Below are 16745 nucleotides of genomic sequence, written 5' to 3'. Positions count from 1 at the left end.
CAAGGACAGTCTGTCATCCAAACAGAGAGAAGATCTGTGGAAAACCTGTTTCTGAAAATAATTGTGTGTCTGGCAACTCTTGGCAGCACTGATTCTTCTAAAAAGTGTAGTGTTGAGTAGGTGAATAGGAATACTTGTCTGTAAGTAGTAGTATGCCAGAGGAAAGAAAAAATATTCCGATTTGCTTTAGTCAAGCAAAGTGAGAATATAGTGATGATAGAGACTTTTATTTTCACCAAGAAATAATGGACTAAGATGAAGATGTTTTATTTGGATTATCTCCCTTAGGACTGTTGTTAGCAAATCCAGTGGGGCAGCTAGTTAAAACATAATGACTTAGTGGCTGTGTCTTTTTGTTTGTTTGTTTTGTTTTGTTTTAGTTTGTTTGTTTGGGGTTCTTTTGGGTTTGGTGGTTTTGTTTGGTTTTTTGTTTATTTTTTTCCCCTTTTCTGCAAACTTACTAAGTTTCCAGAGCTGGAAAATATTTTTTCCCCTCTTTAGTATGTCTAGTAATTTATGGTTAAATGACTACTCTAAGGTCCAGTGGCAAAACCTGAGCTTGCCACTGAAAATATGGTGGAGAAGTAGAATTGCCAGTTGTGAATTTGGAAAATCCATTTCTTTTTAGGTGAGTATTCCGGTTTAAACTCAGCTGACAGCTCATGCAGCTGCTCGTTCCCTTCCCCACCAGTGGGATTGGGGAGAGAATTGGAAGGGTGAAAGGTAGAGAACTAGTAGGTTAAAAGAAAGAAAGTTTAATAGGGAAAGCAAAAGCTGAGCACAAAAGCAAAACAATGCAAGGAGTTAATTCAGTATTTCCCATGGGCAGGCATGTCAGCCATTGCCAGGAGAGCAGGGCTCCCTCACAGGTGACAGTGACTTGGAAAGACAAATGCCAGCACTCCATAGATTCCCCTGCTTTCTTCTTCTTCCTCTTCTTAATGTACTGAGCATGATGCCACATGGTCTGGAATATCCCTCTGGTCAGCTTGGGTCACCTGCCCCTGCTGTGTCCCCTCCCAGCCTCTCATGCACCCCAGACTGGAATACAAAATACTTCCTCCCCAGACTGGAATACAAAAAACCAGAAGAGGCCTTGCCTATGTGTAAACTCCTCAGCAATAACAGAAACATCTCTATATTTTCAACTCTTGTGTTCAGCACAAATCCAAAACAGAGCCCTATACCAGCCACTGTGAACAAAATCAACTCTACCTCAGCCAAAACCAGTAGACTGAGGGATCTTACTCAGATATTCAGGGTTCTTCTAGCTCAGCTGGCTAGAAGGAACTGAAGAAACATGTAAAAACTGAAGTATTCCACATTTTCAGCAAAACCCTCCCATCTTAATTTGGGGAATCAGTAATTCATTACAAAAACAATTTAAAATAATGACTTTGAGAAAAGCCATATATTATATGGGATATGAAACTTAAGTGCTTTTTGACTTTTTTGATAAACTGTCACATGACTGAGTACTTCGTGAAGTACAGCTTTTTTGGCTCTTCCCAGTAAAAAAAGTATTTTGAAAAGTAATTCTGTTAACTGCATTGAGGGAGAATGGTGGTTGAGCCATTTTAATCTAAGTATTATATATTGTTAATAAATGATAAAGATGTAATCTTATATTGTTGACTATTATGTTCCTTGTCAAGAGAAGTGTGAAAAGCTTAGGAACTAAACTTTGGAGACAGAGCAGTCTGCCTAATTTAAGTGCATGGTTTGGACTAGAGGAAGAACTTTAAGGTAGGACTTGGTGGTTTAAGCATATTGTTAAAGAGTATTTAAATCTGTGCCATGTCCAGATGGAGAATCTTAGCAGGAAAAAAGTGTGCGGCTCTGGGAAATCCAATTAAATGTATCTGCCTGTATAATCCTACTTGACACAACTGAAGTAGCTGGCTCTGTTAAGGTATGGTCTACTGAGTTTAAGCAAAGTTTTCTAAAAAGCTTGGGAAAGAGACATTCAGTTGCAGCTCAGTGTTTGTCTTCTCATTTGGATTAGAGCACCACATATGCTTATAGCTCTGGAAAGTATGGTGTAGCTCATGGCCTTTCACTACTAGAAGATGGCATACTTGTTTGATGCTTTTCCAACCTCCTATTTCTTCTGCCAAATGTGAGCTATGTAATTTCAAGTCACGCTGAGTTGAAGAGATGGCTGAAGTTGTATAGTTAAGCTTCAGAGTGAACGTATTTCTCAGCAAGCGACACTAAAGGAGTCTTAAAATCCAAGTTTAAAAAACTCCCAAAAATATGGTAGGTTTAAAAGTCCATTTTACTTATTTGAACAGTGGGATTTTTAGCTGCTAGGTGTGATGCCGAGAGGTTTGGGCATCTTCATTGAGGATTAGAAGCTGGGTAGTTGTAAAAGTAAAGTCCTTTATTTCAACGTTAAATCCATCATGAAGGCAAAGTTACTGGAGTCCGTAGCAGTATGCAGAAGCCTTCTAACACAAAGTCTCTGAGTCCCAAGCAGAAGCAATAGTCTCTTATCAGCAGCAGTAGAGGCAGCAGCAGCAACAGCAACTGTATTCCATGTCATCCTAAGTGTGAGCACCCTAGCATTCTCAGCACATTTTATTCTACTTTTAGCCAGTCAGGCTTAAACATGAATTTTCTATAAGTGTTGGATCTATCCTAAGCTAAAATTGATGAACATTAATATTCATAAATTCTTACACAAATTCTACACATACAGCTCTATCTGTTATAGCTAGCCATTTTCAGCAAGGCTACAGTATTTTTGTTGTGACTAGAGATTTACTAACTTTGCAAAAGGCAATGTTACTGAACTTTAAAGTAGCTATTAGGTATTTTTCTTACTTACTGACACAGGCTTTTATTTGTTCAAGGCACTTAAAAATTATTTAAAACTAAACTTGCATTTCTACCTCATGTCTGGGTGGATTTATGTATCTTAATTTCTCAGAAGGTTCTAACTCAATCCTCACATCTTTGGGTACTTGTGGGCCTGTGTGGATGGGCCCCAGGGGGATTTGTATCCCAGTAGAAGCGCTCACTAAATGCAGATTTCCTGGCTTAGTTATTTTTTGTGAACTGGAAACAGAAATATAGGGTCTTGTCAGTGTCACAAATCAGGTCCCAGGTAGGAGGGTCTTCCTGGAAATCATACTCTGTATTTATTCACTTCAGCAGTTCAGAGTTCCAGTGTGAAAGACTCCTCACTGATTTCTCAGTTAGTGTTTGTCATTAATTTGTACACTGGAGCACTGAAAAAGTGCTTGTAATTTTAAATACTAATGTGTGTGAGTGGAGGATGTTCAGGTCTCTGAGGGAAAGTAGGCAAGAAGTTACTCGATAGACTGTATAGCTCTGTGTTCATGGTGCCTTGCATTGGGGGTTTCATGCTGAATCAGTCAGGATGTTCAGCTTACGGGTGTGTCATTACCTGTAGCTGTGCATAAGCACAACTGAAGGAATAGTAAAGAAAAGATCATGGGGACAATGACCAGAGATTACACAGTAGAAGTGGCTTATGTGCTTTCTCTGAATAGTTAGAGTTGCAACACAGAATGTAGTTTGTGGCCCTGTGTTAGCTAGTTTCTCTACAAAAAGCTGCTTGTCTTAGCCAATGGGATTTGTGCAGTTGCCTTGGATTTCTGTCAGTGTTTCTATGTGTTCTTCTGGTGGAGTAGAGAAAGGAAGTCACCTGATGTCATTAAAGAGCTGACATCCAGTGGTTAATATTTTGGCTTAGTTTCTTTATATTTTTTAAGGCCACATAATGTGTTGCTTTGTGTTTGAAATTTGTGGAAGTCCTCTGGTCTTAGGACACGTGGAGTGCAAGAAGGGGAAGCTGAGGTTATATCTTGCGATGACAACCAAGGATATAGGGCTTGCCTTCACAGTTGTCTCTGAAACATCCTCCTCTTGTCCTTGACTGAAAGTTTTGTGTCTGATCCTTTTCGTTTGTTCTAGTTCTGATCTTTGCTGTAGATGAGATAAAGCAGTTTTATGCTGGGAAGATAAACTCTATATTAGTTCTGTGGTTTGTATCTTTGTAGATAATACTATAGCACTTAGTGTCTTCAGTTTATGTGTATGAGGTCTGGTAGCTGCTGACCTTAGACTTTAATCGTTGCAGAATTTTGCGTAAATGGTATCTTTCTAACATTAAAAAATAATTGCCCTTTGTTAAGTGTTAGTGTGGTCTGAAGAAGTGAGTAAAAAGTCCATGTGAAATTTCAAACTTTTCAACTTTTGTAATAGTATCCACAAATTGATAAAACCTTTCTAGTATATAATGTCTGTGGGCTAAAGTGAAAATGGATAAGGATGCCAGCAATAGGTAGAGATCAGTTATGACATAAATAGTTTCCTGGCAGCCTGGAAAAATTGTCTGTCTGATACTTCCCTTTCCATAATTTAAAAGTAGCTATCTACACCTCATGTAACATGAGGCTTTTTTTCTATTCTGTGTCTCTGGTTGCCAGCGGTAGGAAGAAGCGTGCGAAGGGAGGCTTGGTGCTTTGGATTGAAGCATTGTGTAGTTGTGCGGGATTTCCTTTGGCAATGTGTGAGTCACAAGACCCAGAGACACCTGCTGCAGTGTGGGCTTGCTGTAGAGGAGCCAGTGCTCTGATTGCCCATGACCACTCAGGAGCAGGAGAGGAGGGAGTGTGTGTGCATGAACAGTTGTCTAGAGGCACTGACATGCTGTAAACTTACTTTGTGGTAAAGTAATCCTTTTGGGTAGAAGGAGTGACAAATCTGTGTGTTAATCCTGTCATTGTTATTACATGCCAGCTAGAATTTTCAAAGGCTATAAACTTCGTATGATGTCAGTAAGCTGTAATGCAAGGTGTGCATGCTGGAAGGTGGAACTATGACTGTCTGTCAGTGTCTGTGGAATGTTACCACTTCTGACTGGTAAACGCATGCTACTTTCAGTGCACCTGTGTAGTCTGTTTGATCTCTCTCTTTTGGATCCTGAAGCTGTCCTGCAATACATGAAGAAATACAGTGCTGTGCTTGAAGGTGGACTGGATGAAGAGTTGATGTTGGAGGAATCATGACAGAAGAGGGAAAGCTGTAGACTTTTATGGATACTTGACACATTACCAAAATTTAGGGGGCATTAGTTGGCTATTACTTCATGTTAATGAAATTTTGTGTTACTTGTACGGTTTTTCTGTTTTATTTTCTTGTTAAGAATTATTGTAACTTCAAATGACAATGTGTTCTTTTTGTGTTTGCCTCTAAGTAGCCCAGGAAGAATTAACACTTTAGCTTACTGGCTGGTTAAGTCAAGATCTGATTCTGCTTAGCATAATTTAATGTGACACTTGGTCTGAATGTGACACTGTATTTCTGTGTTAAGTGTTTGGCTTTTTTTTCTGGTGGAAATAACAAACTCTCTAGAATGCATATATAAATCAGTTAATAATTAGTTCATTTTATACTAGTAATGAAGTAAAATTGCCACAACCGTGGGATAATGCTTTTCAGTCAATGAAAATAATGAAAATAAAGTGGTTTCCAGAAGAGATGGAAACCAGTCTTGCACAGAGAGAACTAGGTGTGCTCTGGCCAAAAGTAACTGCTTTAATCTTGTATTACAGACACTTTTAACTCTAGATAATGTTGACTTCTAAAGGTCTCTTCTATCACTGCAGTTAGTACTTGTCCTGCTAATGGATCAGAAAATAGAGACTTTGAAGTTCTGAAGTAAGAACAGCTTTATCAAAATAGAGTTGTTGGAATTACCGTTACTGCAGCAAGATATTCTTTTAGAGGAAATGAACCAGTTAAGAAAAATAACCTAAATTGCCTTTTTCACTATAAAATAGAACCTTCTGGTGCTAAATATGCACAAACTGCTGTTGCACTCTTTATGAATGAGTGACCAGATGTATAGTCAAGAGGATATTTAACCTGGGCAAGACAGGAGCAGGTTAAAACCTAAGATACTAATTTTAATGCCACTTTCCTCTTTATTTATTAGTTATAGGTAAAGCTGTCCTTTATTAGTTATAGGGAAATTGTTTTTAATATGAGGTCAACCTGTTCTGTTCCCCAGCTTGCGGTCATCTCTGGAAGGTATTAATATCACCAGTGGCAAGGTAATGTGAGACTGACTTAGGATTGTTGATTACATTGTAGTTGAGAAGCATTCTGGAACACTGTCAAAAGATCCCTTTAGGGAAGCTGTACTTTGATTTTGTCTGGATAGTGTATATTAAGTGTATGGGGAACCATAATTAGGGTTTTTCCAGGTGGCTTTAGGCATCTATTTGAAGCAGTAAGTATCAAGCATCTTTATGTGAAATTGCTTAGTAAAGCCCAGGATAGCACAACGTGCTTTTCCTCCTAGCTATCTATATTTTACTTTAGTGGAATGTAGACTCCACTGTGTTTGTTTCTTACGTTGATTCAAGACTGGCTCTTAATTGTAATTGCAGCTTGACTTTCACTCTGTCTTTGTGTTTGATCCATCCTGATATTTGTGAGTTACTTGTAACTAAAAACTGTCAGGTTCTATCTCATCAGTCACATCACAAACACTGAAGTGGGAGTGCAGGTGGGAAGGTTAGATGAGGCTGCTAAATAGACCTTCCCTTGTGAGACAGGAAGCATGATTCTCCACCTCCAAGAAGAACTTTGTTTTCAGGTGTTTGTTAAATGGATCTTCCAACCATGTTTTTCTTTCCTCTTCACATAATTTTAATTTTATTTGGTATGTTATGTTGACTCGAGTGAGGGCAAAACATATATTAGCTTCTTATCTACTGATACCCTATCTCTTGAAGTGATAACATTTTGTTATCAGCAAACTGTCTAGTGATCCTTTTACTAAACTGAGCTGAAGTTTCTGTGAATGTTACCTAGTCATGGAAAGTTACACTAGATGATAAGTCACTGGCTGGGAAATACCAGCCTTACTAGATTGGGAAAGACCAAGCTTTTTCTTTAGAGTTGCAGTGTGGCTAGTGACTGTCGAGTTGGTCATGCCTTAACTGCTTCCAGCACGTTATTCTGTTTCTGCTGCTCTGTCTTCAATTAGTGTCTGAAGTACTGTTTTGTCTCTGAAATTACATTGTGTCCACCTCTTATACCGAATGAAAAATAGTAACTGAATAGTCTTATTTGGAAGCTGCCAGAAGTGTACTAAAAGTTCATTGTTAAAACTGTGTGGCTGAAGGTAGGAAAATCTTTATCAGATTGGTCTTTCAGCAGAGGTGTCTCATCCATGTTTGTGACCGGTGTCCTGGAAAATACAGCTGTACCTAGTACTTACTGGTTGTGGAATTACTAGGACTAGAAAGATGTAACAGGACTCTTGCTAGCTTTAAAAAACATAATAAATAGCATCCTAAAATTGTTTTTTATTTCAGTGGGGTTTCATGTGATTTCTGTAGAATGACTAAATGATGGTACAAGTTTTTACAAAAACTAATGAGCTTGATACAGAGTTCTTGCAATACTTAGAGGTGTGTCTGCTGCAAGAAGAATTAATTTGATTGGTTAATCTTTCTTACAGTTAGGAAGGACAAACTTAGTGTTTTCCCCTGTGTACTCTCTGTTTAGTTTATTCTTCTGAAATCTCTCTTCCTACAATAGAAAAGGAATATGTGTCTAGACAAGATGGTTGTATTTGCCCTTCAGTTTACAAATGCTTGGCAATCAGTTTTGCGTAATGAAGTTGACCAAGAATAGAGTCATATGCAATATTTGTAGAGATTTTCTATGAGAAGTGCACTTTGGTGCAAACGTACTGAATGTTGAACTCTTGGTTGAGTATGTGGTTTGTTTGCTCTGTTGCATTTTGGTTTGTTTTTTTCTGGTACCACTTTCAAACAAATAGAAACTACATGACACTCCTTTGGTCTTGGAGATGACCAAGAACGTTTGTGTGAGACAGACAGGAAAGGTGATCAACTAGGAAGATCAGAGCTTTATTCCATCAGTGAAGTTCTATGCTACTACCTATTCTTCTGCCTCTTAGAAGTGCTTTCTGTGAAGAAACAACTACAGGTTGAATAGCAAGAAGGCGCCACTATAAACAGTAAGGAAAGGTGTCTTGGTGTTTAGCCAACTTTTAACTGAAACTCTATTCTGCTTTCTTGGTCAGCATGTTGGGAATGAATCCGAACATGGACAACTGTTGACAACAGCCTTTTGTCTGTCAGTTAAAGTGGTTATTATGCTTTACTAGGTGAGTGTGTAACTGAATCTGCTGATTTCCACTGATCAGTCATGAGGGAGAGGTGCTGTTTAAAATAGTAGAAGCTCATCAAGTTGTTCAGAGCAGGTGAGAGTAATGTCACTTTATTCAAATATGACTGTCTGGTGCCTCATCTTTACAAGTAGGTTCACAAAAATCTTCATCTTGGGTCTGCCTCTGGTATGCAACCAGCCTGACAGCATCTGACTGCAGTTTCTTTGGTTGAGGTTTGTTCTGTGTCCTGCCCTGGTTTATACAGTATGGCTGTCTAAGAGTTGTCTGGCTTGCGTGCAGCTGAAGGCAGAGTAGGAATTGTCCACTTTCTATAACCTGTTGATTAGCTGCTCTTATTTACAGCAGTTATTTCCAGTGCAAATGTCTGCTTTTTTAAAAAAAATGGAGGGTAGATTTTAAGACTCCATTTTCTTCTGGAAATTTTTGGGTGACCAGCAGCATCACAGGGCCATTGCTGTCCAGACTGTAATGGAGAAACTTTTGTTCTTGTGGTTACTGACATTGAATTTTTGAGCTAAATTACTCTGAAATTTCTTTTAATTTCTAATTGTTGATCAGCTCTTTAGTTAACCTAATTTCTAGCAAAAGTGAATTTTACCTTACCTATCCCTCATTTCCATTTTACCAATCCCTCATTTCTTCTTGGTGTGTGGGTATATTTCTGGGGTTGTGATATTTGGTGTCTTGTTTTGTTTTTGTGGTTTGGTTTTAGTGTGTTTGGGGTTGTTTTTTTTTGTTGTTAAAGCATGACTCCCAACCATATCTTGAATGCTGCATGTTCTATTTAGATGAGACTGAATAAGTAAGTCTGATCTTTGCCTTCTGACTACTGAAGTTCTTCATCTGCAGTGGAAGACACAGCTTCTCCAAAACAACCACAGTTATTTGTCCGCTCAGCTCTCTGGAAAAAACATTGGTACTTTAGGCAGATAATCTTGAGAATTTTAGAACAGCAGATGAGTTATGTTTATGCTTCAAACCAATAAATCTGAAATAATATGTAAACACAGAGATATATGCTTTTTTTCTTTTAGAGGAATGAATTTCACTTTTTACTTTTCATGTTGTAGTGGCTTCACGTTCACTAAATTTTGGTCTTAGTACTTTTTCTGTAGGAGAGAGACCAGGAGAAAAACAAAGCAGGCTCAACCTTAAAATTAACAAATAGTTTTATTAACATACACTAAAAGAATAGGAAAAAAAGAAAGTTGGAAAAAAAGACTAAAACAGAATGAAACTTCAAAAACACTCTTCCCTCCCCTTACAAACTGTTCACTTTCTTACGAAAACAACATAAAAATGGTAATTTTCAGTCAGTTTCACCATCTGACAATAGTCTTTCATCAGTTCTTTAGGGGAAGAGTCTCTCTTAGAGTCATGGATCCCACTGACAACTTAGGACAGTTCTCTTGTGGGTTTTAAACGGTCACAAAAACAACGCCCGGAGAAACCTGCCTTTGTGACCCCTCCCAGGAGCAGGTTCCCAAGCTGCTTGTGGGTCATGGGTCTTAGACTTTTGCATACTGGGGTGTCACCTTTTAAAGATGAACAACTCTAAAGCAAAGGATTCTTCACCTCAAGGTACAGAGATAACTTCTCACTTCTTCACTGGCGCAGGGAACCTCTCCTTCCACCCCTTCACCCGTGAGCCGATGGAATCCAGCCAGGCCTCAGGCCAGCTCCCCACAAAAGGGGGGAGCAGCAGGCCCAGCTCGATGTTACCTGTCTCTCTCTCTGGCCAAAGGAAAGAAGGAAAAGGAGCCACCTACAGGAAATCAAGAGGTTTTATATGGTACTTCCCAAAGTTGTAGCCAGTTTTCAGTGGTCAGAACAGATGCCAGTATTCCAACTCTCTGATAGGTGCCTGTCTTTTCTAAAGCAATTCCCAGGTCCTAACCTGGAGAATTATTCTACATTCTTCTATAACTAAAAAACCAAACCATACTAACCCATGACGTGTGAAAATTGGTTGTACTGTAGGGAGCAGAACTTGTGCATTTCCATTCCATTTTTGCTGCCTCAAGGCTACTTCTGTCTCTGGGGAGGGGAATAATTTTCCTGTTTTGTAACAGCTTCATCATCTCCTTCCCTTTTGAACTGAGTAGTATTCATGTTTTTCTGTTCCTAGGCTATTAATTGTTAATACCAGGATCTGGTGTCGAATTGTCACATAAAGCACGTGTAAGTGACAGAGATGAAGAGGATCTTTTCCTTCCTCTACTACCCCAAGTAGTTTCTCTGCCAAGATAATATTGAAATGATGTTTCTGTCCTCTGTTTGGGTTTTTTTTTTGACAGTAAACATAAAGATGTAGTTTAAATTCCGTATTATTTTTCTGCTGGTTTGTAGAGTAGATTACTCTTTTCTGTGAGAAATTGCTATGAAGTCTCATGCAACAGTAACTAAAATATTAAGATTTTTAAGCACTTTATAATGCAAAGTATTGTCAGTTCTACAGAAATATTAGGAATTAAAAAAAATCTTGTATTTTTGAGATGAAACCTAAATTTTATTTGGCTCATTAAAATACTTATTTGTTACATCAATACTTTATGAATGAGCTGAAGATATGTGACAAATTAGCTTTTGGGTCCTATTGTAATGCTGGGTGTTTTTGTTTCTTAACATATGGGAAAATATGCAGTCCTGAGTTGTGTTTTCTCATGCAACTGCCCATTTAAGCAATAGTTGAATTCTGTCCTTATGCGGCATTGTCATCCGATTGTTAATATGCAGGAAAGGTGTCCATAGCAGATTATGTTTCATAAGTCAAGTTCTCTGAACCACTTTTCTTTTGTTTAGTTCATGCAGGTACTGTGTGCAGTCTGTAGATGTGTGTAGCTGTCTTACCCTACTTCTCTTAACTGCAGATGAATCAAATCCAATTTTTGTAGCTGAATGTATTTATTTTGGACTGAGCAGTCTTACAGGCTAAACTTCCATAATTTATGACCAGTGAGTTGCTGTTATTCATCTCCATCATACATTTTTTGAAGTAGTAATTTCTGATATTTGATGCCTCGCAGTGTTGGCCACAAAAATCAGATTCAGTAATTGATGTACAACAAGCTAGTGAAGCTAGCAACTACACAAGAGAGACATTGATTATTTATTTCAGAGTTGCACCAGCCTGGGTGCTCAGTGGCATTCCACAAGTCAAGCATGCCCTTCCAGACTTCCCATGCCATTATTTACGCATAGAGTTCAATGCTAGCAATCACCAAAGCACAGCCTCTCTGTTTTGTTTAGTTAGTGATTTCTGGTACAAGTTACATAATCACAGGGATGGGTCTTCACCTGAGCAATGGTCTTCTTGACTTGTACATTTGGGAGTTTTGCTGATTGTGTTGCTGTTCTTTGTTATTTTTCAGCTTCTGTTAGCAGTTCTCAGTTTAGTCAAGTCGATTAAGGGGAGAAATAGCATGCTGTTGTTTGGTATCCTTGAGTAATATTCTAAGGAGCTTTCATATTGATGTAACGTTTGGTAAGTTTTAAATACACAGTGATTTTAAGTTACCACTTCTGTGACCCGAAATGTAAAATTCTTAGCCACAAGTTTCTTTGAATCATTTTTAATGTAGTCTTGGCTAAGGCTAAGGAGAAACAAATTTCTGTTATGAAACCAAGTTTCATAACAGAAAAAGGGGGGACAAAAAGGTGTATATATTTATCTTCTGTTCCATTTGATAACAAAAGTGTGTGGTGTTGAAATGAAGACCATATGGGATGTCATCCATAGTCTCAGTTCATATTATATAAGCATTATAGATCAGTTTCTTCTTATAACTCACCCATTGTCTTCCTATGGTTGCATGTTTTTCCTGTGTTCAGTTTTACCAAGAGAAAAGAGATTATTCATACTCTCACATGTACATATGTACTAGTGCTATTTTGGCTGAGTCTGCCAATTTTTAGCCAAGGTCAATAGGAAGCGTCTCCTGTGATTTTAGAAAGCTGCTTCTGAGATTGTCAGCTAAGTTTTATTTATTTAAAATTCCTTAAGTTCTGTGAGATGAATCCACATACAGAATGATAATTTTAATGTGAATGTAGTGAAAGGTGTGTTATCCTTTCTTTTCAGCTGAGAAATTTTAGACCTTTCAATGAAGCCTTTTTCTCTTCATGTAAAATCCAGTCACCGACTTCCAAACTGGTAACTGAGCTTTCCATGGGCAGCTGCAGGCTGCAGTGAGTAGGCAGGGCAAGCATGCCTGAGGCCTTTTTAGAGAAGGATGATGTGGGACTGAATTACAAAAGAGTACAAAAGCAGTTAGATGTACCCATACTTGGACAGAAGTTTTGACAAAAGCATTTTGAAGTGCATGTGCTTGCTAAATATGCAGCTGTCTTCATAGATTCCCATGCTTTGCAGTATTCTAATATGTGGGATTCCTGAGGAGAGTGTTACTGATAGGTTTATGGTTTTTAAAGTCAGCTTAAAACAGTTGCTTATTTACTACTGACAAAATAAAGCTTTGACAAAGACAAGTAGTGTGGTACAGCAATAATATTAAATTTTCGGTAGGAATTCATTATTATTTCATTTATCTGTTGAATTAATAAGGACCTTTATTCATGTTTATATTTTTTGAGATAATGCTTTTGGTGGGGCTTTTTTTTTTCCTTTGCGCAATCTGTATGGACTCCAAATTGTGGTGGGCATATCTAGATACTATTGGATTTAGTTTTCTGAAGTTATGTTGTTTTCAGTGGGGAGAATCTAGATGCTTCATACCCTACTTGGTAGTAATATCTTGTCATAAACCTGAATTTTAAAGGAATAGTTTAGATTGGTCAGATTGGCCTGATTCACTTGGAAAAGAGCAGCATTTAAGCACTTAGGTTGATAAAACATTAAGTGAACTTAACAGTTTAGGAGTCACAGGATATAGTCTGAAATTTCCTTAGAGTTGATTTATGATGAATGGGGAAGAAAGTAGAGTTCACATTTGATGCTAGGATCTCTAATAAGCAACTTTTCTTCTTTCTTGCAGTGCATTAGAACAAAAGTGTAGGTACTGATTGGTGTCCTGTATTAGTTGAAGGACATCTCTTACGTGCTGCTTTTATGAAGCTTGAGAAGTGAAGTATCTGCTGTGAGTAGTTTCTGCTCTTACTGCTAGGGTGCATGAACTCTTCCATTTTTCTGCATTAATGTCTGCACAATGTCCATTTATCTGCACAATGTCCATTTATGTCTCTGTCTGACTTTGACTTTCTTTGCTTCGCAAAACATTAATATCTCTAAATTATGTTAATTTTTGTAAGCCTGCTTGCATTTTGGAAAGGACTCATCATAAAGATTTAAAGAAATAATGCTATTATCAAACAAGCAAAAGACTGCGATTCAAGAAATGTAATTTTGAGACCGCTTTATTTTGCTAAATCTTGCGCTAATGATTTTCTGAAATCTCTGGCAATGTCTGAGTCATGCCATCTAGTGGCAGTTTTATATTTATAAATACATATTTATGTGGTTTAAATTATTGGATGGATGTGTACTCTGGAAAAAGTGTACTAAAAATCTGTGGATTGCAGCATTAATCAGCATTCTTTTGAGTGAGATAGTTGTTAAACTGTTTCTCTTGGTACTAGCTGATATGTTCATTGTGTTCATGTGTTTCTTTTTCTGAGTAGAAGGTCTGGTTGTCCTTTTCGTGGATTTAACTACAATTCATATTTCCAGAAGATTACTGCTGTATGCATGTCCTGTGGACAGGGCACCATTATAACAAGGACATATTGGAGCAGGAACTTTGGGACCTGCTGCAGGACAGACCTGGATCAGGTGAAGGAAATTAATGGGGGACTGCGTCCACCTCAGTCTCTTCAGCCATGTAAACAATGGAAATGGTGTTCTGTGCTAAAGTGTGGTGGTCACATTCAGTCTTGGAGGAACTGTTGTGGCATCTCAGCTGCGTCGTCTGCAACTTGCCATGCTGAAATGAGCACTTGAAAATAGAAACTTTACTGGGCTTTAATTGCACAAGAATGTGCATTTGGTCTCCTTCTGTACTCTGAAGAATAGAAAAACTTTATCAATCACTTGATATTATTTTTTGTACCAACATATATTATATGCATACGTGTATACATTTGTATATTAAATATGGCCTTAGACCTTTAAGATGCTGTGTATTATACGTAACACTTCACTCAATTTTTTTTGTTGAACAGGCTTAATTAACAAGTAGATTTTACCAGACTACTGGGAAAAAAGTGAATTATGTTCTGAGTACTTTTTAAATTACTTGTTTTTTGATAGAATCACAGAATCACAGAATAATGAGGTTGGAAGAGACCTCTAAGATCATCAAGTCCAACCTATGCCTTAACACCTCAACTAGACTATAGCACTAAGTGCCATGTCCAGTCTTTTTTTAAACACATCCAGAGATGGTGACTCCACCACCTCCCTGGGAAGACAATTCCAGTGCTTTATTATTCTTCCAGTGAAAAATTTTTTCCTAATATCTAAATATAGGAATGCAATCACTCCTAGAACTTGATCCGGAAGGAGCTATTCTAGTTACCTCTGTTGCAGTCCTTTTCTTTGCACCTAAGGTTGATGTCACTTTTTTGTTGTAGTGGGCATGGAATGGAGTAGAAAATGGCTGGGCTTCTCTTCTACTGCCTCCAGCTTTTTTATGAGAGTCTGTAGAATCAACTGCAAACTTGTGTAAGTCTGTGGAAATGGGACCAAGATATTAATTTGAACACTTTCTAACACCCATTTTGCATGCAGTGGGGATAGAAAGACATGGGAAAATGGCTGGATTGAGTTTTTAGTCTTCTGTTGTTTTGTTGGGATGTTTTTTTACCATAGAAGCAACCTTCAATGATGTTGGTTTTAGCACCTTTGAGGAGTCCCTTGAAAGGCTGTGACTATTCCCTATGCCTTGGTGTTTGGGGAAAACACTAAGATTATACTTCATCCCTTTAAATGTTTGGACAGCCGTTTGGCCAGCGAGAATGACAGGAATCAAAATTCAGAAGCCACCAGTCAAAGGAGGCATTTACCTAGATAAAATGCAAATTTTTTCTTTGTTTCTTCCTTTATATAGGTGCTGTTCTTGTATGAAGGTTTGAAAGAACCTGCAAAAGGTTCACTTCACAGATATTTTTTTTCGTGTCAACTTTCAGTCATTACTATTATTTATTAAGTATCTGACTGTTGAAAGTACCTTGACTTTTACTTTTCAAGTTGGTTCTCTTAGGAGAAATGGAATTGTGCTCAAAAAGCTGTGCTTTGCTCATTTATTCTGATGAATATCTTCTCTTGTCTCCAGAAGTGTCTCAAGGAGGCAATTGGTCTTTATAGAAGGGGTTTATTAGAAGACTGGTGACTTCTATCAGTGTCTGGGGTGAGACGTGGGTAACAGAATGTCTGTTCAGGATATTCCTGTTGCTTTCTATTCAGCTTTTTGAAACGGCAGTTCTCCTCAAATCAGGAGGATTATTTAATTGGCTTTTTCTGAGTTCTTTTAAGTTCTCCCTGAACATGGCACTGGTGAGGCCGTTCTTGAAATTTTGTGTTCTGGTTTAGGTCCTTCATTCCAAGACAGACAGTGCGGTGCTGTGGGTTGTCCAGAGAAGGACAATGGAACTGGTGAAGGGTCTGGAGCACAAAATCCTGTGAGGAGGGGCTGAGGGAGCTGAGGGTGGAGAAAAGAAGACTCCGGAGAGATCTTCTGGCTCTCTACAGCTAAGTGAAAAGGGCTGTACAGAAGTAGGGGTCAGTCTCCTCCAGGTGTCTTCCTGGGATATGCTAAAAATCTGTTCCATCATACTTCCATTTTTTCTTATAGAAAAGAGCAGAAAGCATAGTTACAAGCAAGAAATAGTTTCTGTTTGAAGAATGACTGAATAAGGTAGCAGTTTTTGGCGCGGAAGAGAGATGAGTTAGATGATGTAACAAAAGCTTTCAAAATTTTAAATGTCAAGGAAAGAGCAAGTATGAATTGATTCTTTACTGGTTTTGAGTAAATAAAGCTAGGGATCGTTAAACAAAGGTAGTTGGAGATAGGTTCAAACAGAAATTCTTATTTTGCAGAAAATGGGTGTCAGGCTCATGAAATTCCTTACTAATGTTATAACTCATGAATAAAACAAAGTCTACATGGGATTGAGGAATTCAGACTGGTATTTGGAACAGAGATCTACTGAAAATCACAAGATGGCCAAACTGTATTTAGGCGTAGAATTCCCAGGGTTGCCGGAGGCTGGAAAGTGTGTGGTGGAGAGGGATACGTGAGGGAGGCTGTTTGCCTATTTGTCCTTGCTACGCACTTCTAGAGCCCAGTTTTGGAAACTGGTTACAGAACTAAATGATCTTTGGGCTGAGCTGTTCCACTGATTTTTACATTTGTGCATTTCTTCCTTTATTTCAGTTTGCAGTTTGAACCTAGGTTAAAAGAGCTTTGAATCTAGATGGAAAGATACAACTTCCAGTTTTTTGGACTAAGCTGTTCACGTAACTGCTTTTAATGTGTGTGCTGACTGTATGTGCTTGCTATCTGTCATGCGTTCCAGACCTCTTGTA

At 38.2% G+C, this 16745-nt stretch overlaps 1 protein-coding gene across 4 annotated transcripts in view; it reads left to right on the top strand.

Moving 5' to 3' along the window:
- Positions 1-16745, top strand: part of TTC39B (tetratricopeptide repeat domain 39B) — a 73187-nt gene that overhangs the window by 9889 nt on the left and 46553 nt on the right. The gene's annotated exons all lie outside the window — the stretch shown is intronic.

Source organism: Hirundo rustica, chromosome Z (genome assembly GCF_015227805.2).
Source record: "Hirundo rustica isolate bHirRus1 chromosome Z, bHirRus1.pri.v3, whole genome shotgun sequence".
In the NCBI taxonomy this organism is placed as follows: domain Eukaryota; kingdom Metazoa; phylum Chordata; class Aves; order Passeriformes; family Hirundinidae; genus Hirundo; species Hirundo rustica.
This window is presented reverse-complemented; position numbering and strand designations above follow the sequence as displayed.